Here is a 23,315-nt window from a genome sequence, read left to right on the forward strand (position 1 = left end):
TTTGCGACTATTTATTTTCTGGCCCGATATCCTCTTGATTTGCCAAACATCATAGGCCAGGAAATAAATGCCCAAAAAAGGTATAGAGGGAAATGCAAGGAACACAATTTTTAACTTCGTAGCTTTGTTTGGACCAGTTAGGAGATGAACATATCAAAAGTTCCCGGCCATAACCCTGGTGCTGGGGGGGAGAGGGGGGTTTGAAGGTTCCATTTTTCGGTTTTTCGATTATATCTCGGAAACTATGCGTCTGAGCGACTTGGCCACTTATACAAAATGAAAAGAGATTTAATTTGCTACAAGTTTTATTCAGTCAAGTTTTTCGATATCTTGTATAGTTTTTGAGATATCTGCTCTTCAAGGTTTATTTAGGGCTCTCATTTTTATCTTGATTATCTACATTGGTGAAGCTGCTAGGCCGGGTTTGGGATCGTTTTCGTATAAATCGGGGGTGCTGAATTCATTTACGGTATCCCCCCCCTGCACCAGGGTTACGGCCGGGGACTTTTGATATGTTCATCTCCTAACTGGTCCAAACAAAGCTACGAAGTTAAAAATTGTGTTCCTTGCATTTCCCTCTATACCTTCTTATTGCTTGGCCTATCAAAATTTACATTGAATTGTGATTGACCGGTTGTTTTAACATAATATTTATTTTATTTTTTTACGACCAAAAGAATAAAGCCTATTTAAATCTAACCCTCAGTTACATTGACTTACAGTCACCATTAGATATATCGGAGCGGCCAAGGCCATTTTTCGTGTTTAGCTTTTGTGCAAAAATTGTTACAAATTTTGTGACTGTGTTTTAGACCTATGTTGACACAACTTGACGTCCCTCTGCGTGCACGACCTCAGATATTAGACATAGACATAGAACATTTTTATTCAACATCACATGAAATGGCAGTTAACAGATAGCGTAATACATTTTTTTCAGATAAACCTTTAGACTTTAAAACTAAATTGAGTTGCACATATAAGAAAGAAATATTCATGAATGTTAAATAGGAGCTTGCCTCAGCATAATGTTGCAGTGCCATATATAAGAAAGGGACAGCATGATTCGTCTCTGAACCGCTGTCAAACTTCGGTTTTGTAGGAAGTCTCCTTTCTGTACGGTAGTACTATTATTTATTCTGTGATCAAGCGAAAGTCAAGCAATCATGTTTCGAATCGATGAAAGACAGAAACTACTAGAGAAAGGTCTTAATATTGTTAATAAATTTTTTGACAACCGTATTGTGATCTAATAAAGCGCTACGGTTTTTCAAATACTGTGCTGGCTGAACCTACTGCACCTTAAAAACACGTTTTAACGCATCGCGTGACATCATCGAATAACCGTTAGGCATTTAAAATTTATAATTTTAATTCAATATCTTTTAATTTTGCCGACTTTGCAAAAGTCGGCCTAAGAATGAACTTTCAAAAAACAAAACTTATGACCAATAGCTTTCAAAAGAACAACCGTTGATGGGACGCTACTAGAGTATGTAGACAGCTATATCTACCTGGGTAAGCAGATATCATTTAACAGTCAACGAAACGAAGAGGAAGTAGACCGACGAATTAAAATAGCTTGGAATAAGTACTGGAGCCTAAAGGAAATCCTGAAAAGTAATATGAATATGAAAATCAAGAAAAAAGTTATGGATATGTGTATTTTGCCTTCACTGACCTATGCAAGTCAAACCTGGCTGTTCACTGCAAACATTAAATCTTAAATAACTACATGCCAGAGAGCAATGGAGAGAAGCTTGCTAAACATAAAAAGAGTGCAAAAAATACCCCATATAAATATAAGGGCTGTAACAAAACTTATAGACGCTCTCAAGCACGCAAAAACACAAAAATGGAGATGGGCAGGGCAGGACATGTTGCCAGACTGTCTGACTCGCGCTGGACCTTGCTAGCTACCACCTGGAAAGGACCTGCAGGCAAACGACGCTCCGGGAAACCAAATAGCCGCTGGACTGATGACATAAATAAAACAGTCGGGACAAACTGGAGACATGTAGCTGCAAATAGGGATAGATGGAAGTCCTTGGAGGAGGCCTTCACCCGATGAGGGGTTCTTGTCCGCAAACTAAATTTTTGTTATAAGATTATAATATCAAATTACTTAATGATATATGTGAAAAATTGACTTATTTAAATTGACATACTAAAAATACATAAAATTATATTTATAAATGCTTTACTGTAACGAAACTGACTTATTTAATGTAATTAATTTGGACTCGAAATAAAAGGCATTTTTATTTTTATTTTTTATTTTATTTATTTTTATCTTTTAATTATTTTTAGAATTTGTTGTAGAATTTATGGCTAGGTAATTTCTGTGTGCTTTGCTGTCTTGCTTACTGTAGAGATCTTCGACCTAGTTTAAGGGCATAATACTACACTCAAAAACACGAACCTAAATTGATAAGTGTATCTAATGCACTTGGTTTACCTAGTGATCTTCATCGATTAAAGTACCTGTACTAAATACGTAAAAATATATTAAACATTCTAGCTATAATTTATTGTCCACAGAAGATGGTGCATTCAGACGTAAAATCGGAAAAACAGTTTTGTGATTAAATAGATCCCGATCTGAATTTTTCAGCAGCGATCAGCAAACACGCAGGCAAACAGGTAAAACATTAAAGGGTTTCTTTCGCTGATGCGAAATTTAGTGCTGAAAACATGAATTATAGCGCCATAAAAACATTCCCACAGACAGGGCCGGCGACCGGGATGAACGATCCGCGAATTAATCAGGGAGCCTGGAACATCTACTAACCAAAATTCTCCAGTATTACACCAATTTAATTGTGTTCAGTGCTTTGCGTTCGCACACATGTGGTTTAGCTCTAGAACTCTCAACCAATACGTTTTCAGAATAATTTGAGATGGAATGTACAGAGAATGAGGCCTGAGCTTCTCCGGACCCGGGGCGGCGCTCCGCTGGGCGGCTCTTTAATGAAAAGCGCGGCCCGCGCAGCCCCGCGCGCCCGCCCGCTTGGAGGCTGCCAGTATCCCGCGAACCGCGATACCGACGCCACACGTCCGATCACCGACTTCCCACCCACTGTACGTGTTAAACACTAGTATAAAACTCCTTACATAATTACTAAACTGTTCTCTAAGTGTTCGTACCGAGCTCTGTAGTAAATTTGAGTAGTTGTTCCATACATGAAAAGTGCGGTTTCTGAGGAAGGGGTAGGGCGGGACGCTTTGTTCCCGTACTACGCCCGAGCGAGGCTACAGCGCAGCATCCGCTCGCCAAGTCGCCCTATCTATAACAGACGCCGGCCGGTATATGTAGGTATACCGTGGTTAACATGAACAACTATAATAATCTGCATCTGCATATAGTTAGGAACGTTTTTGTTTTGGCATGTCGCATTGATCGCGCGATTTTTACCGCGAAATGGGACAGCGTCGAGTGTTGAGTTACGACAAGGAGCGGAAACGCGCGATGTTGCGATTACGAAAAGTAGCCTTGTTTACCAAGACGCTGTTATCAGGATGAGCAGTCACTGTCTGCAAATAATGAGTCTTGTACTTGTATAAGGAATTTTATTAAAATATATTAAGTTAAGTACCTACCTATATGAAAGACAAATATTTTAATAAGCCAGATAAAATTCGACGTTTCGTTTGACCCAATTAACACTACACGGTAAACAATTAAACACTATTTACCTTGCTTCAAAATTCATGAAAAGAGACACATATTTTTGATTGTTTATGAAAATTTTAATTTTTTAATGTTTTTAGTAAAACTGTGTTGTATTTTCTGTATTAAAATCAATTAAAATAGAACACGGCCCATAAAGTTAAAATACAAAACAGCTGGTCGCTATAAACACGCAGTTTCAACTTTACAGCAATTGAATAATAGCTATGTATAAGGCAGGGGTTGACAACCTTTTTTGTGGCTGATTTGGTACAAATTTTCGGGTAGTGAAAACCCAAGAAAATTACTTTTACTGCTGGTGCTGCCTCGCTTACAACAGCCCCCTAAGACGCGCCCCTGTGGTTGGGAACTCCTGATATAACAATATACAATATGTATATATATATTTATTTATTTCAAATCGTTCATCGTAGTCAATAATAACATACTCAAACATTAAACGTAAACAATACTTACCACGCCTTGACTTGAATCGTCATTTTAATATTTCACATCCGTTAAACATGGTGGCAACAAATTGCGCTTAAGAGCTTGAAGTGGTTGTAAGTGGCCATTTGCTCTTTTGTTTTACAAGAGACACCACAAGGGTTCCCTGTAGACCGTGTAGCCACATAATTAACATCATAGTGACATAATAGCGACGCGTGGCGTGCAAAGTAACTAACACACGGTGTAATGAGCCGCCTGTCACACCGTGACGTATCGCAGCCGGAACGGTCACGGGCGATAGAAAGCGATATGATTGTGCTTAGTCACGTGTGTATTACTCGTATGGTCTCATTAAAGTCACTAATGGTCACTTACTTTTACAGATTTACACATAAGATTAAGGCTAGGTATCTTTACTAAAGTAAACAAAAGTAATGATTTCTTTTTGACATAGGTAAGCATTTTACTCTCATGCACGAGCTCGCTGTATATGTATACAATATATATTATAATATATTTATTTAATCTACATCTTTATTAAATTAATCTACACAGTAAGCGATAAGGCTTGTGTGAAAAATAACTCGCATTCAAATAAGATTTTCGCTATAATTATAACTGCGATGTGTCTGAGTAGGTATGTATCTTATATTATAAGCACGCAAATAAAGATTTCATTGTTTCTCGATTTAGAAGGTACGTACGATTTATTAAATTTGGTAGATAACAAGTGTAACTAGGTACTTATTTACGTGGTAGCTGAGTCACTAAAGTATACGTTGAATTCTATTCAGTTGAGTGTGAGGTTATTTATTACTACATGGTTGCAGTGCAGGGGCAGAACGGAAATACCTCGATTCCAGGCCATCACAATTTGCACAATTGGTCGTTGGGTTTCAGTCATGCAAAGATATTTCTAGGACAGTTATGATTTAGTTCGGGGAAAAAGATTGACTTTCAATTCGCAAGATTGTATTCGCAGGAAACTTATTAGCCGTGACAGGATACCTTTAAATAAATTGAATGATGAGCGGCATCTAAATTAGTGCCACCTATTCTTATTCTATTGAGAGGGTACGCATGGTTTTGAATTTGCATGTTTTACAGAGTGCAATTGTGTCGCTTAATTTCAAACTCGGATAAATCCACTCTAGCTCTTAGGCGATTATCTACCTACCTTTTCTTTAAAAAGACGAAAGTTTAAAGTTAAGCGACTCAAATAACCTAACTATTAACCTCGTAATATAAAGTTTTTCAATTCTTAATTTGAACCTTATTCTATAAGTAAATCCGAACGAATTTAGTTTATTTTATAACGCAGTACAACAAAAGAAATGCTACTCTATTTGTTTCATCAAAAGGTTCAAATTAGATTGCAATGAATATGTACATTTTAATGTACATTTAGACTCACGAGGTTAAGATACGAATAATATTAAATCATCTGAATATTAGGAAGTATATTCAGTAGACAATCAATAGCCTCAATCTCATTAGAATAAGATTAAAGAACGATCGTTTAGTGGCCGATTCTGGTTTAACCATTTCAATTTGTCAAGGTATTGATCTTGTTTTGACACTACCTTGACGATAGCTCACGCTGATTAGAGCGGGCATAATGCACATTAGACATCTCGCTCCCGCCTATTGGTGCGCGTGAGATGCACTGTGAATCGTGTCATGGGCCACATGGGCGTATCATAACAAGACCAAAGCCATTACAAATTTGTTTAAATCAGAATCAGTCTCTCTATATCAAGTTCAAGTATTACTACGTAATTATTCGTATGTGTCAGGAGCACTCGTATTTATCCAGTTGTAATGTGAGAACATTTAATAATATCACGTTTTGAACACATAGGTAGGGTTCATCCATTAATTCCATCATACGAATTTCGAGGTTTTTTGACCCCCTCCCCCTTGTCACACTTGGTCACATTTGGCAAACGGGAGGGGTTTGCCAAATGTGACCAAGTGTGACAAAGTGTGATGTCACATTTTTCAATGAAATCGGCTAATCGAATTAAGTAAATTGATAACGAAAGAAATATTAGTAATTATATAACCCAAAACTTATTAGTAAAGAAATTTAAACGATTAAAAACGATTATTGTTCCAAACAAAATTATTTAACTGTACAGCGAATAAAATAATTTAAATAAGTTAGTGACGTCACAACGTCACAAACTCCCCTCTCCCCCTTGTCACAACATGTCACATTTTCGTGACCCCCCTAAACGTGTGATGTAATTAATGGATGACCCCGTATTAAAACATAATATTATCGGTTCTATCGCGAATTTATTTCGTTACTTTTATTTTCGACGTTTCGATGATTTTCGTCGGGTACCTAGTTACAGAAATCTCTGTTTTGACATTATACTGGAACATCTGAGGCACAACCGCTAAAAACGAAAACCGAAATTTAGATTTTCGTGCTTTTCGGTAGGCCTTATATTATTCGCGGCCAAAAAATTACAAGGTGCATAAGCTCCCTAGCGTCAATCACCTTCGATCTGAATCCCTTAGTTTTCTAATGTTTTTTGTAGCTTATCATATTAACAGCAACGGCTTTAAGCAACATTGTAATCACGATTTACTTTAAAATTCATTGTCTTCGAGATATTTGGCAATCAAAATTGAACAATTTTAGCCCAAAAAACTTTTGTGTTCATTAGTTTAAAATTAAAACCTCTGACTCGTTTTTAGAGACGTCAAAGACGAACCCAAATATGTAGATTTCATATATGTAATCTTACTTTACAGCAATCTAGTTACGAAATTTAAAAAAAATCCTAAAAAAAAAGAATTTATTTCTTTCAAAATCCGGTAGACAAGAATGGAGATAAAAGATTGAAGAACTGATGCCGTTTGTCTTATAATTCTATTTGGTGCAAAAATGTAGGATACGATTCAAAAATCGATGAAAACCGCGGGTAGCCCCATAAATTGCGTTCGTGTCGGTGTGATTCTTACACTTACTGAGTTATCTCGGAAACATCGAGTGAGCAACATAGTTCACGATTAATTGAGCATGGCTGACTCGATTACTTCATTGCATTATGCGTTTACTGCATACGTTAAATCTATGATCTCCCTGTTAGTTAAACATTTGCTATTGAGATTTTTGTTTTATTATTATCATTCTTAATGTTAAACTTTGTCCAAACTTCTTATACGAGTAAATACTTAAATATAATTCATTTAGGAAAGGTATTTCTATAGGTAGGTACGGTAAATATACTGTTTCAAATTATTATAGGAGTTTTTTTCATTAACAATAAAAGTAAGTTATTTCAATACTTTCAATAAGTACTAAAAATATTCGGTCTTGCACACAAAAACCCTACTATACGGTGTACCTAAAGTTCGAGATCTTGACACCCTCAATGCATAACAATGCATACAAAGAAATTTTCCGTCCTGCGCAAGAGATCTTTCCTCAAACAAATAGCAAACTCATTCAATCTCAACGCATTTTTCGTAGGTTGGCCGCAATCCAATAAGATAGTTTCGAAAACAAGGCGCCGTTGCATCAGCAGTTGCATCTCCTTGCAGTTGGGAATACTAATGGCGGGTATATTATCAATAAAGGATTGCAACGGCGCGTGCGCGGCGAAAGTTACACGCACGAGGAATTTGTTACTCGGCCTGCGTTTGGTGACGAACTGATTCCATTCAAATCTGATAAGGCGTTCGAACACTTTTTTGCCACAGGTCTAGGATGTCAAGATTTAATCACCCCCCGGTATCTCCTGAATGCAGCTCTTCGTTGTTTCGTAGCTACATTATTCAGAAATTTGACCGTAATGTGCAGTAGTTTAATTGGCTGCTGATGTAAATAGCGCTGAAAGACGCCATGCGTGTTGTGCATTTTACCGTACGGTGGAATGCCTATGGTGCCATCTACTTCTTTACTTTTAAGCTAGCTTAGTTTAGTGTCCAACCTTAATCAGAAAAGGCTTCGTCGTGCTCTATACCACCTCCTGCGGACTCGCGTTTTGTGTGCGATCGATGTGACAAGAAATACCGCGCTGCAATAGGACTATATAGCCATCAACGGCGATGCGGAACCCCATAAACCGACAAGCGCCGCAACAAGCATCTACAACAGATGATGGGGCCAATGATGATGCTGGGCCAATGCCTCCCCTCTTTTCCTTCCTTACTCAAAGCCTGTCGTTTGTACTTTCCCGCCAATCTGGATAGAATGCGTCCAAGTCGTCCCGCCATCTCACCATCGATGGTGTTCCGTGGGTCCCAGTCGGTAACCATTTTGGCCCACCTTTCAGGGTGCATGCAGTCCCACTTAAGCTTAGCGGTCTTGACACCTGCATCTGCAAGTCGAGTTCTGGAGCGCAGTTTCGTGTTTCTGATTCCATAAGTTCTGCGAACACCTAGTATATTGCGCTCCATCGCTCCCTGGCAGACCTTTAGTTTGGACTTTAGAGCCTCCGTTAATGGCCATGTTTGAGCGCCATATTTTAAGATAGGCAGGCAGAATAGGTACACATGTCGATGAGTTTGCGCTTGAGACACAGGGGAAGGTCATGCACCCTTCAATGGCGCCTTCATGGACCAGAAGCTTTCCCAGGCGTCTTCGATACGTCTATTAACTTCTATGGTTTGTCTGTTTTTGAAGGAAGCTATCTGGCCCTATGTACCTAGTAAATGTACTCATCAACATACTGTATATCCTGCCCATCCATCTACCGTAACCCCATGTTTTGCTCCGTTGGTAACTCAACTTAGTTTTCGCTCTGTTCATTGTGAGCCATCTACTTACGCTGTCAAGATTGCGGCGACTATATTTTGTACTATCTACTTACGCCAGTTACATCGACTGGCCTGAATCCAGTAACCGAAAAATTTATAGTAATTCTCTGCCTCGCACAGCTGAACTGTGGAATGAACTGTCGCCCGCAGTATTTTCGGATCCATATCACCTTCAAACCTTCAAGAAAAGAGCGTACTCCCATCTTAAAGGCCGGCAACGCACTTGCAGCCCCTCTGGTGTTGCAGGTGTCCATGGGCGATGGTAATTGCTTACCATAACGTGATCCGTCAGCTCGTTTGCCTCCTATGTCATTATAAAAAATATCATAATTGAAAGTTGATTGGTCTCAACCAAAATAATTGATGTGATGAAGATGAATTTCATCAAACTTCACTCCCCTTCACTTCACTTTTTCCCGATTTTATTCCGATGGTGTTTTTACATATATTACCAATTTAGTTGGGTAACTTGTTTTTGATTTGGACTAGCGGGACTTTCTTAAGCTACGTATTTAGAATAGAGAGTAACTAACATTACGCGACCATCAACTACGTAATACTAGCTCGATTGTTCCTTAGATATTACGCTATTCACTCAAATAACCTCTTAACTGCGCCGAGACATCAAAATGCTTTTAAGAAACATTAGTTCGAGAATTTCACTGCACTGTAATGCAATAGAAGTTGTAATAGAATTGGTTTTCTGTCAAACCTTATCATGTAATAAGTGGAGCAAGTCTAGGCAACCAGAAACATTGGAATAGCTAGTCTATTACCTAGACCTAGAATGTCGCATCCTGTTAGCTCATAAACTGAACTTTTGTAAAGAAATACCTTGGCTTAATACGTAAATATATATGTACAATCGCGGTTAATGCACTGGTTCTAAAAGAAAAACCTTTTGCACTGGTTCTAAAAGTAAATTTGTGCCTAAGGCACCCGTCCTGCAGTTATTGTTTCGCGAAAAGGAATTCTATCCTTGCTCGAGTAATTCTTGTTATTTTCCTCTCAGATTATTGATTGAGAGCACCATAGCTACCGGCCCAAGGATCTCACTTAGTGACTTTGTGCTTAATATTGCGTTTGTTTCCGGGAATAGAGAGTGTTAGGGTAGCTTTTAACTAAACATAGTAATCTTCTACATAATTACAATTAAAATATAGTTTAATACATGATTTGTGGAAAATTAACTTTGATATGCAAGTGTTGGTTTATAGTTTAATCTAACAAGTAACTGCTTTTGCTGTCTGCATGCGGTTATATTTTTTAAGAAACCAATTTTGCATGACAACTAAATTTCACAGCTAACTTTTCCTACAAGTAAAAAAAGTAAAAAAAAAAACAATCATTGAAGATAATTATGTTACTTATCTACTTATTTTGTTAGTTCTTTACACAGACTGACTAAATTATTAACAACTAAATATCCTACAACATTTTGTGCTAAATTATATGGACGCATGATTTCTCTTAGCTATTTCGCCTAACACACCTAAGTCCTGCTAGTTTACGAAGGATGCGATTAAGTTAAATGCGGATGACTATTTTAAATTAGCAAAATCTTAACCAGTTGGCTTAGTAATATGTGGTCGTTTTGTAAGACGTGACAAAACGACCACATATTACTAAGCCAACTGGTTAAGACACTACCCAAATTCGTACTTATTCCAAAATCTGCTAAAGCGGTTAAAGTCTATGAACCGTTTTTTTTAAACTAAGTAGCTAAATAAACCATTTTCATTTAATTATATATAGTTTACCTCACTTACAACATTTATTCATTATCTACTATACACAAGCGTTTATCGAGATAAATGACTATCTTTTTCCGTACTTTAAAAAAGTCACATGAAGTCTACAATTAAAGCCATGGTTTCTCTGAATAGATTCTACCTATCTGTCATGGTTTCGGATACCGACAATTATAAATTTTATTGATATGGTCTTCTAGGCAAATGGTTAGAAAAATTACAATTTAAACTACCCGTGTCTCCACTACTCGCAGCCCGCAGAAATAGATTTAGCGCCGCCTCAACGGGCATTAGTTGAGATACTGCGCCAGTATAGTAAACCAGCGGGCGTTCAACTAGAAAGCAAAATACGAGCTTTGTTGTTGCTGTACATTGTACGGTCAGCAAAGTTATTTGTTGCGCTACTTGCATAGTAACTTGTACCTATGCATGTGCGCGTCAAATAGCTTTGCTGACTGTATAAATAAAGGGTAGTTGTAGTACCTACTCGAATAAAATATTTTTTTATAAACTAATCAAATAATTTGTAATACAAAATACCACGAGTTAATGTGTCACTGGCCTCCGCGCATGGGATGGACGCGGTTATTGACGTGAAACAAATGCCACTTTTTGACACCATGCTTTTAATAGGGAATATTACTCGAGACTCTGCGTAGGCGCCACTATCAAAATCTAAGGGTCTATCGTGAAACAAGAAAATCGAAATTTCTTTATCTAACATCTCTGTCACTCTTGCATATTCGAGCGATAAAGAGGCAGATAGCGAATTTTCGGATTCGCGTTTCCCGGTAAGTCCTCTGTAAGCAAACCGCCTTGATGCATCAATGTCATATTTTATTATCTCTGAAAACTTGGCAAAAAACTGTTAAAGGCACAGTATGTATAAGTTACTCTATGGTTTACTAAACGGGCTGGTGCTGCACAACATTGTAGTAATACCCCCTATAGAGATAGAGCCGTCAGACAAATTAAATAATTTACTAATAATAGGTAATCTTCAGGCTCAGATTAAAAGCGTAAAATTTGAAGTTAGTGGAGGCTATGTTGTTCGTAGAGGCTCCGTAGACCCGCTACGGCCGTAGCTCGTAATTTCTACGAATGGTGTCGTGCTTCAGCTTTTCAGGTAAGGCCTTCTCCAAGGTTACCCGCCTTATTGTGGGTTCTTTTGTTAGTTCTGGCCTTTTGTGTGAAACTCGGCCATATTATTAACTTCATTCACATGTTGCAGGTGTTGTTTAGTGAAGGTTTCTTAAATAAAAGTAAGCTTAATAAAACTAGAAAAAACGGATTCCTGCACTGTTTAGTAGACGTTTAACATAAAATATTATATTAAGGTTATAATGATTCTAACTGCAATTCTAGGGGAGCAACTCTGCAACTCCAAACACCATTTGGATAGGTACATAGGGTCTGTAGTCTATGGTACCTTTAACTTCTGATACACTTGTTTTTTTATTATTTTTTTACCTTGAGTCCTAACTACATAAACAAAAAATTGTTATTAAAAAAAACCTTAACTTGGAACTTAACACGTAACATAGATTCGAAACTATTGCAGCGCCATCTAATCTGAGCATACGAGTAGCTATGCGCTAAACGCATCTTATTGCAATACTTAAAAAGAACGAAAGTTGTGAGCGGGTTTTCGTATTAGGGTAACGAAAAATAACTCAATTTACGATGTGTTTAAAGGATAGCTTAATTACTTACTATAGATTCTGTTAGATTGTTGAAATTGATAACTAAAATACTACTCATATGTTTATACCCTTTCTATTTCACCAAAAATTTTTGAGTGCGATATACCGGTGTATTTGATTGTCACGTCGGTCAACCTGACGCGTAACATGTTCGGTATGCCTGGTTTCGGTTTGTGGAAAAAGAAACCATTTAACCGAACCATTGCGTTAAACTGAACAAAAACTATTTGTTTTCAGTTATTTCAAAGTTTAGTGGAGGTACTAGTTGAAAATTTAATACATAAACATTTATTGTTACTTATAACATAGAGTAACTTATACTAGAGCGGTACTGTCATAGTAAATTTTGTAACCCCAGTAAATTCACTGCCATCTGTCGACACACTTTAAAACTAAAAATGAAGATTTATAAAAATACGATAAAATGTATTTAAATATGGATATTTTTTTTTTATTTGCTTTAATTATTTTTATGATTTTGACCCATGTTCTTTCACTGATATGCGTTAAAATTGTTAAATAACAAACGAAACCGTCAACGCCATCTATACGACAGTAGGCCAAAGCTAGTAGCGGCCTCTGAACGAGAATCAAATTTTCTTGATTTTCGAGGCACGTTTTTTCCTTAGACTGTATCCATCTATTACGGAGTTATATCTATCTTTGCTTATAATTTCTACACCCGTATAATACTGCTATCAACCAAGGAAATACTAGGACGCGTAAAGTATTGCCAGATATACAGGCAATTTTTACCGCTTCAGTATTCATTTAACAGCAGAAATAAATAGCAATATCGATAATTAATAAAATTTGAAAATATCAGTGTTTTATAATTATTACATATACTCAATTTACAGTAGGTAGTGAAAATGGGACGTATTCTTAATATAGATTGTTGTTTAGCAGGACCATAATAATTAGGTATTGAATTTGAAGATGTATAATTCATTCTTAACTATAATGTTCCCTTCCCCCAAAACTGTTAAAGTCCCATTATACATATCATAAACAAACAATAACAAGCGGCATTAAAGGACCACCTCGCGTTCCTGTAAATATTTATATTCAATCCATTTGAAGTTGCCGGGTGCGGTGCGGTGCACGGTGCGGCTCGTCCTGTAGACACCCATCCTGACAGCTTGCTTTACAATAGGTATTTGTTTTACAAGGGGGCAAATCGGGAATCTTGAGCAAAGGGGAGAATCTTGAGCGTTGCGAGGGCTTCAAGGCCAAATTTTGCCACCGAGTGAACAACAAAAAATTTCAGCACACCTACACCAGGAAAATACTAACTGTAAAATATTATACAAAATCAAAGAAAATCGAACAAGTTTGAGAACAAATCAAATTATTTTATTATTTTTTTCTTTAATATATGACATCTATTACATTTTTCAAAGAAAATCGATTCAAAATGAATGTAATTAAATATTTATCATTCAAAATCATCATTTATAAGTCAATTCTACCTGCAAACATAAGAAAACAACTCAAAATTTGAATTTGATTACTTTGCCTCACATGTGAATAAAATGCACATTTCTAATTAGTTTTTTAACAATCAAGAGAGCCTTTACTAGCTGGTGTGGTAAAAACGGTTTTTATTTATATTTTGTATGAAAGTAGTTTTTGATAAAACAATGGGGAGGTTAGAAAGGTATTAAGGTACCTTTTTTTTTGTCGGAGTGGGAATGCACTTACGCACGGTGTGTGGGACTCGCCGCTCCTTTTCCCTCTCTTGGCGAGAGGGGGGGAGAATTGGCCCTACCCACTAAACCCACTACGGCGTTTCACCCTCTTGGCCGTTCGTGAGGGCGCACTGGGATCGATAACATTCCACCACGGCGCCCTCCGAGGTATTAAGGTACCTGCTCCTTAAATTGTTAATAAAAAAAATCTAGTTCCTATAAGTACATACTTATTTCTCAAAATTTGGTAGACAGTTTTTTTCTTCAATGTACGATATAAGGCGTGTCTCACTCCGCGATTTCGTCGCGCCGCTCAATTTTGAGGTTTTTCCTTAGTACCTTATTGCCGCGCACCGCCACGGAACGCACGCCTGCACGCGCTTGCGCCGCCTTCGCGTAGTAGACGCGTTTTGTTAGGGAGTGAATCTTCTAAACCTAGTACTATTATATATTCTGTGACGATATCTCAAAACAATTTAGTACCTACTTAGGGCAAGGGACGACTGATTGTAGGATTTGTAGGCAGCAAGCGATTTATGCGCGTACAAACTTCACTTCACTTCTGTTTACGAAATTTATAGATTTCTGTATCCATAAATTTCGGGAGTAACATGAGGCTAATTTCTCGTTGTAACCTTAAAACCGATCCCCGATTGTTTTATTCTACGCCATAATGTCAATAATAGTCTCAAATAACTTTTGGGTACCCATTAGACAAATAGTTAAAATATTTATAAAGTAGATTATTTCCGAATCAGCCTAATGAATAAGTTAGGTGTATAAATAAATTGGCAAAAAGCCGAAGATTCCACCAGACCAAAGGCCCGATAGCTTATCAAATATTCATTGATATTTCCACCATCGATTCGTTTTCTTTACCACCCGCCTTTTGTTTTCTTCTAATTTTCTTAGCTTTTATCTTTCCGGGATTAATATGGTAGAGCTTTTATCGTATGCCATCGTGGCTATAAAATTGTTAATTTATAACGAAAGTCTGGCTGGCAATTAACGATATTTAAAAGTACAACCAGCATGCTCATGCTCAACCACTCATTTCAAAACGGTTTAGTCAACTATAATGAAATTGACCAATTGGTCAATCACAGCTCGCCGCGGTCAAGAGGACGAAACAAAACGATAGCTCAAATTAATTATTTTATGTTGTATAGTAGAATCAATTGCTTCATAAGTCAAAAACGTGCATGTGACACCTTTAATATAGCAACATCCATAGACTACGAAAACCGCTTTAGCGTTGCTTGTTAGTCTCCATAGGCTACGGTGGCCAAAATCGAGAAAAAAACTGTCTAAAAATTGACTTTAGCAAGGAGCAAGTACCAGGGCCTCATGAGTTACGAGAAGGCGTTGTTGACCAACCCGCGTACGAGTATGAAGGTATCGCGGCTGCTCGCGTATCTTAGCTGTATACTTTTGGTTTGTTTACCTATATGATTCTACAAGTTTAAAGTATTATTTTTGTTGACTCTTAGAAATAGTATTGTATAGTGTAATAGTAATATTATCAAGCTTTTCAATCTCGTACCCAATAAGGCCACTCAGCAAGCTTCGTGGCCTCAACACGGTACTCGACTTAAAAGCTCACCAATATATCACTATTGTATAAAATACTATTGTAATGACATCTTATTATGCGAAGTAATTTAAAAGCATACATTTTATTGGAAAAGCACGCTTGGAATTTGACAGGCGTTTCGGTAGCTATTCCTACCTCTATCTTCCATAGCTATTCCGTTCCATTCAGACAACTGGTATTTCTACTAAAATGCTTTTATCCAGTATGATTTCATATCAAACTTATTTAGATTATCATGTGAGAAAATAGTAGATTGTGTCACAAGTTAGCAAAATATTTTTCACATCACCGATTCGAAAAAGGGCTTTTTCTTCCCTGCTAGGAGGGATCAAAGTGGCACTTTTCTTCCCTGCTAGGAGGGATCAAAGTAACACTTTTCTGTTATAGGACACTGTTTTATAATTTTTTTGCGTATTATTTTTTTAGCTTAAATAATATTTTTAAACATTATAATTACCTCATAGGTGATGTGAAAAGCAATATGTGTCACATGGTAGCAAAATTATTTCCATCTTGGACGTAAAACACTTGAATCCCTCACTACGCTCAGAATTCTACTTCCTCGCTACTCTCGGGATTCTATTATAGAATCCTTCGCTTCGTTTAGGATTCAATTGTACGCCCTCGCCGTAAATATGTCATTTTGCTCCCTTGTGACACAATCTACTAATTAAAGCTTAAAAAATAATGTGCAAACAAATTTAAAGTGTCCTAGAACAGAAAAGTGTTATTTGTTCCCTCCTAGCAGGGAAGAAAAGTGCCACTTTGATCCCTCCTGGCAGGGAAGAAAAAGCCCTTTTTAGGGTTCCGTACCCAAAGGGTAAAAACGGGACCCTATTACTAAGACTCCGCTGTCCGTCTGTCCGTCCGTCTGTCCATCTGTCCGCCCGTCTGTCCGTCTGTCTGTCACCAGGCTGTATCTCATGAACCGTGATAGCTAGACAGTTGAAATTTTCACAGATGATGTATTTCTGTTGCCGCTATAACAACAAATACTAAAAACATAATAATATAAATATTTAAATGGGGCTCCCATACAACAAACGGGGTTTTTTTTGATGTTTTTTTCCATAATGGTACGGAACCCTTCGTGCGCGAGTTCGACTCGCACTTGGCCGGTTTTTCGAATTGGTGATGTGAAAACTTTATTCATAAACATCCCTGCATAACTGCCTAGAGTAGCCTGGGGCGCTGAGTGTCAAGTATATTTAAGGACTCTCGAGACTTCGCTTCACGCCAACCGAATCCAAAGTTACTTAAAAGCATTTGAATTGCTCTAGGAGTCGAGATTTAAATTAATTTAATCTAAAATTGTTTTTAAAGAATAAATTAGAGGATATTACTTGGGCTCCGAAGCAATAGGTAAACTGAGGATACACTGCAATATATGCTTTAAATAGAGGAAAATATCAAAGGTAGGATTTCAGATTTCCACGCAGCTGACGTAGGAACCACGGTGTGGCTTTACGGGCAATAGAATTAATGTTCTGATACCAGAGCTCTAGGAATTTTAATGCCAAATGCTCTAAGAGGATTAAGTTATAAACTTTAGTCGTAAACTACAAAACTCAAAGACACCATATGACATAAAAAGCTATTAAAGAAAGTAAGAATGAACTAATGTTTCGACATAGACGTACAAGGAAAAATCTGACAAAAATTTTTAGTCAAGTAGGTAAGTTACGTAGACGTGGACAAAATCTGCTGTAAATAATTCTCTCCCAAGAAATATCAGTACGTATCAATTCAGCTCTTTTTTCGTCAAAAAACCTAATCCCCGTAAATTAAATGAATCCCCCGGTTAATTAGTGAAATGACTTGTCACGCTGCCAACACTCCCCGGTGAGTCCTCGGCGTGTCACGCCGTGTCGCTTCCGCGGGAGTGTCTTGCCGTATATCATTTATAATAAGCCTGTTACTGCTGCCATTTTCGTGAGCGATTCAATTAACGAATCAATTTTGTTTGCCTGTCAGCCATCAGCCATTAATGCTGGTTATAGTAAACGTTTTTAGTCTACCGTCTGTTTAGGAACCACATCGCGTTGAAAGGTTTTTAAGCTTTTAAGAGATCTGAGGTTGTGGCGACTGGTCATATTAGGAAATGTTATATTGATATGATCAGGGACCGGCCCGCTATCCCTTCCATAGGGTTTTGCATAAGGGTTAACTCACCATACCCTTTGTCAGACGAAACCCTTTCATTTTGCTTTTAAAGCCCTTATATAAAGCTAACCCATTTGAGTAATCGGTAGCCCAATACCCTTACAAAACCCTTATCATCCGCTCACCAACACCTTGCATATCGCTTATAAAGGGCTTCCCTTGTTCATAAAGCACACATTACTTCGAATCCGAGCGATCGTTGGCGACGGCGACGGCGTTCTTTAATGTTCGCGCGCTTCCAAAATTACTAATCATGTCTCTTTCACGCAAGGCTGAACTACGAGTTACGACATTGACATTACGAAAGGGAAAGCTTTATAAAAAGCGCTTAATGCCCTAAAACCTTAAAGGGTAACACTTATTAAGGGATTGCAAGGCATATAGGCTAGCAGTAAGCAATTGCAAGCCTTATTTTTTGCTAAGCTTTTCGGTAAAAATGAAAGAAGCTAAGAGGTAGTCAAATGAATGGGCTTGCAGTTCAAACTGGAAAGTCTTTCAATGTGTTAGCCGTGTTCTAAGTACATTTAACAAAGAGGCCAATAAATGTATCCTCCGATACACGAGGACAAACTCATTTAATATGTTACGAAAAATCTGCTATAAGAACTTCCACTACGATTTCTAGCTCTTAGAATTTGCACCTAATTTATGTTTAAAGATAAGAAAACCACAACACGTTTGCTTTAATTGATTGTCAATAATGTAAATTGGCTTTTATGATACATATCGCATAAAACAAATAACGCTAGTTACCGTGTGAGGTAGGACGGTTCCGAGCGTATCCCTCCCCAGTGCCAGAGTGATTTGAGGCCGCCACTAAATCGTCCTCTTCCTCACCCGTCAGCCGTTGGATAATTGCTCCTATTCCTTCACACATAAGCCACATAATCAGTCGTTTTGTCGCCCCGGGAAACGGGAATAGTTAAAGCAGCAGGACGAACAGATTGTTGTACTTAAAACATGCTTTTGTACTCAGTGGATATTAAAATCTCTCGCGCTACGAGTACTTATGTGGGGAACGCATGGATTTGGGAAGCGAACGGGGGCCGATTTTTGAATTTCGAGCGCTCGATTTCGTGATTTTCCCTTCAATATATCTCCACTACTAAGTAGGCATTTAAATTCTACTAATAGAATTGCGACGACCTGGTGAAGGTCGCGGGAATTCGGTGGATGCAAGCGGCACAGGATCGGTCGGAGTGGCGAGCCTTGGGGGAGGCCTATGTCCAGCAGTGGACGTCTATCGGCTGACATGATAATGATGATGAATAGAATTGAAAACGAGTGGTCAATACCCACCGAGTACCGAGTGTGTACCGAGTGGTACCGAGTGGTAGATTCCCAATATTTATTGCTCGGATTTCAAAATTGACTCGGATTGAAAATTCGAGTGACGAAATCGAGCGCTCAAAATTCAAAAATCGGCCCCCTGACCCCGCGCCAAATGACGTGAGATGAAGGAGATACAACTATATATGTGTATTGTCCTACTTGATAACTTTCTTATTAACACAACACAACCATAGTAATGAATCTCTCTTTAGTCTAACAGTCTTATACGTCAGGCATATTAGAGTAAAGTACCGTAAGATACTTACAGTATTATGTATTAGCAAAACTGCAGTAGTGATTAAATTTCGAGGTGAATCTAATGCGTCTAAAGCTAAAGTATGATGTGAACCTCTCAATTTACTGTACGCAAGAACATGCATTATACATATTATAAGTTTTTTCTGCTCAATATGGGACCACTATAGCTCAACCGAAGACAAATATAAGTCTGACATACCTTGAACTTGAACATCGTTATTAAATTGATTTCCACACCTATACACTCACTAAAGAAATTGTTAGAATTTTCGATTAATGGAACAAAGGATTAATAAATCAACCTTTCATCATTTCCGTGTCAGGAAGCGCGATATCACGGCACAATGTAATTGTTGACAAAGACCAAGTTTCCGAGCTTTTCGTTATTAGCTCCACTGACATTTGTATCGTTATTTAATTTTTCATAAGTCCTTGATCGAATTCTACTGAATTAATGTTTCTTACACCTGCTGAATGATGCTGCTGCTTACGTCATACCTAGAAACTAACCTTACATCATAGAGTAACTTACCTATATACTAGAGCGGTACTGTCATAGTAAATTTTGTAACCCCAGTAAATTCACTGCCATCTGTCGACACACTTTAAAACTAAAAATTAAGATTTATAAAAATACGATAAAATGTATTTAAATATAGATAAATGATTTTTTTTATATGCATTAATTATTTTTATGATTTTGACCCATGTTCTTTCACTGATATGCGTTAAAATTGTTAAATAACAAACGAAACAGTCAACGCCATCTATACGACAGTGGGCCAAAACTAGTGGCGCCCTCTGAACGTGAATCAAATTTTCTTGATTTTCGAGGCACGTTTTTTCCTTAGACTGTAAACATCTATTACGGAGTTATATCTATCTTTGCCTTACATTAATATGTTTCATATTTAATAATGTACCTATATAGAAGTACAGAATGGAAGAGGGTGGAATTACTTTTATTACGTTAAATTACTTGCGTCGTAAAAAAATTGTGTGACGCTTTTCAAGTTTCCAGACATGTTACAAAGAAAAAAAAACCCGTAGAGTCTCAGTCTGTGCGGTAAAAGGAGAGTCGTAGAATGTATGGGTCCCCTTATATTCCACGACTGTTCTCTTTACGCACAGACTCTATATCAAATAACACAAACAATATGTGGTGTAGGCACCGAATCACCTAATCCTAATTCTAATTTCTCGCACAACGTATCAGCATTGCGATACAGCGGGGAAATGCCGCCAGCATCCTTGGTACAATGCCTCAAGGGCCTATTTTAGATTTAAGCTAATTATTAATTTCGTTTACGTAGTACCACTGTATATATCTTGTATGTAAATAAATTTGTGAATTCTATCCAAACTAACAGAATAACAAAACTTTTCTATTTCCGAACTGAAGGATGAGGGAGTTCAGGAAGTTTATTCTGGAGCCGAATTTCTGATTGTGACTTATTTATATCAGCCAAAACCGCAATTAGTTTTGATCTGTGTCAAAATTGTAGGTATTTGTTTCACCAATGCTTTTAACCCGGAATAACCAACTAGATTAGAAATGTCAAACTAGTTAGAATACACATGTCAAAACCTAAACAAACAGAAATACAATTTGGAAAACCTTAATAGATGAGATTAGAAATGTGTTTAAGATCCGCTAGCTTCGGAGATAAAACTAAAAACCTTTTACAATATAGGTCCCAGTCGTTATTTATACCTATTGAGCAAAAAATTTATTCAGCAAAAACAAAAATCAAAGGAACAATATGCAACAAATTCCTAACTAGGTCAACACAGAAATAAAATAAGTAGAACTGTATTCCCTTAAAAATGCGAACCCTTTTGTTGCGGGCAGCGGCAGCGTGTTGAATTAAGCAAGTTTCCCTTAGTGGTAATGAAAAGTATTCAGAACACGCGCTCATTCGACAAGGCTGGCCCGGCATTCTACTTACCAAACGGATTTCAACTAAGAAACCGCAATAGTATGATCTCTCATTAGAAGTATTTAATACGAATCTGCAGTTCTTACTTATACTGGTTACCCTGAGGATTTGTTAGCAATGGGGAGAACAGCCTTGGAGCGTCCTGGCCTCATTTCTCGCTCTCGTCGCCGCCCTGGTTGTCTATGGCTCTTTCATACAGGTTTTATGCTACGTAACCTCTTTATTCGATGCTGTAATACTGACACTTTACAAGTATTGTAAGTGTTTATTACACACTTTGAGCAGTTGTCTTTTGTTCCGCTGAATTTTAAAATTCATAAACTTTATTGTTTGGACTGAATTTTTTTTTAAAGATTATGCATCATTAATTATTATTTATTTATTATCTGTAATTAGGATTGAAAATTACATTTTAGGGCAGTATTTATCAACCCTTTTATGTTTTTAATTTGCTTAAATTTACCAAGGAGCTTAATTTTTATTTTGCTTTTATACGGGTGTGTAATGTGCAAGCATCGTAAACTGCGAGCGAAATCCATTGAAGTACTAACTAACTAACTGGTTGTCATACGTCATTTCAATGGATTTCGCTCGCAGTTTACGATGCCTGGTAATGTGTAAACAAAATACTACTTTTTTCTGTCGTTAAAATATAAAATAGTTGCCTGTTATCGTAATTGCAAGTTGTTTAACATCAGAATCAATAAGAATTTGATGGAACATGCGTGTGTGTAAAAAAGAAACAGGGCAGCGTTTGGACGTAATTTGATGTCACCCCTTGAAGTTTGATTATTGCTACAGGAATTCCGCCCTTTTTTGGGCAACACAAAGGTGAGTAAGAACGAGTCCATTATTGCAAATTTTCGATAAAATTTGTGACTAAAAATACGCTGCGTTTTTTTTTCTTCAAGTTGTTACAGGAATCTGCTAATTATATTTACAAAATAAGGTTACATCAAGAGATGAGCAACTAATAATCTAATCGTGAGGTCGTGTTGCAGCATTGTTCAGTGGTCTAGATTAAATAAGTGCCTCAATCGACACCGGCACGAAGCTATTGACGTTACCGTGTTATTAGGTGTGAAGGGTCTTTGGCTATTAACAACCGATATCGGGAATATAATTCAGTACATTATCCTAGGTTTAATTCATATGATTGTTCTATGTATAAAAAATAATAGTAATAAAGTGTGTCATACCTGTAAATACAATATGAATTAATATAATGATCTCGCAGATTTTTTATAAAAAAATTGGCCAAGAGCATGTCGGGCCATGCTCGGTGTAGGGTTCCGTAGTTACCATTCTGTCAGAAATGTCAGAATAGGCTAAACGGGGGCTATTAGTCAGTATCATGTACATTACAAGCAAATGGGAGTTACTTTCGCCGCGCTTTGTACGTATTTTTACTAAGAAGAGAAGACTTTTGCAATAATTCAAAAATAATAATTTTGCAGAAATGGCTGGACCGATTATATTCGCTAGTTTTCATTGAAAGTTAAGCTAGTTAAGATTAAGCTTTTGTTTTATGATTTTTTTTATATTTTTTGGACCCATGGTTCAAAAGTTATTTCCGGAGCGCTTATTTCCGAAAATAATCACTATCAAAAAATAGTAGTTGGAGACCCGTATTCATTTTGAAAGACCTATCCAACGATATCCCACACTATTGAGTCAAAGCGAAAAAAATGCATTTTTTAATACAGTTGCTCAAAAAGTGGTACTTTTTGTGGCTGCGTAGCGTGCGAGAAGCTCAATTTCTCGAACTAGTGCTTTTTACTTTTTAGTTCCAAACTATACTTTCGAAACGCAGTTAAAATTGAATATAGCGCGGAGCACGTACCAGGGCCTCATGAGTTATGAGGAGGTGTCGTTGACCAACCCGCGCCAGGCCCGCGGCGGCCGCGGCCGGGGCGCGCACGAGTATGAAGGTATCGCGGGCTGCGGCAGCTCGCGTATCTTAGCTGTATAGGTACTTTTGGTTTTG

General features: G+C 37.4%; 1 protein-coding gene across 2 annotated transcripts in view; it reads left to right on the forward strand.

Moving 5' to 3' along the window:
* Nucleotides 1–3,030: 3,030 nt before the first annotated feature.
* LOC134742403 (plasma membrane ascorbate-dependent reductase CYBRD1) overlaps nucleotides 3,031–23,315 on the forward strand; it is a 104,245-nt gene continuing 83,960 nt past the window's right edge. For both annotated transcript variants that reach the window (XM_063675540.1, XM_063675539.1), the window contains exon 1: nucleotides 3,031–3,081. The gene's annotated coding sequence lies outside the window, so the exon portion shown is untranslated. The remainder of the gene's footprint in view (nucleotides 3,082–23,315) is intronic.

This window comes from Cydia strobilella, chromosome 6, assembly GCF_947568885.1.
Source record: "Cydia strobilella chromosome 6, ilCydStro3.1, whole genome shotgun sequence".
Classification (NCBI taxonomy): domain Eukaryota; kingdom Metazoa; phylum Arthropoda; class Insecta; order Lepidoptera; family Tortricidae; genus Cydia; species Cydia strobilella.